We start from the raw sequence: 339 nt of genomic DNA on the forward strand, positions 1-339 counted from the left end.
CGTGAAGAAAAAGTGTTAAAGATGACAAGAACAGTTTCCAACACGTAGATGAGAAGCAGGGAAAATGGGTCATGCGAATAAGGAGATGAATAAAGTCATTGGAGCCTCAGGTGCCGAAATCGGCCACGGCCGGAGACACTTCCGAGCCGTGGCTTCCTCTCTTTTGGGAGAGGAGTGGTCTCCCCGGGTTGGGAGGATCATCCGGCTGTCCCTTCTCCTCCTTTCCCCGGGGGGCGGAGGGGGGGGGCGTCTTTCCCCTCCGGAATATCGCAAAAAAGAGATCCAACGTTTTACAGAGAAAGCTGATCTCCCCGGTGTAGAATGACCCTATCCCTCCCG

This window comes from Pteropus vampyrus, unplaced genomic scaffold, assembly GCF_000151845.1.
Source record: "Pteropus vampyrus isolate Shadow unplaced genomic scaffold, Pvam_2.0 Scaffold73, whole genome shotgun sequence".
Lineage (NCBI taxonomy): Eukaryota > Metazoa > Chordata > Mammalia > Chiroptera > Pteropodidae > Pteropus > Pteropus vampyrus.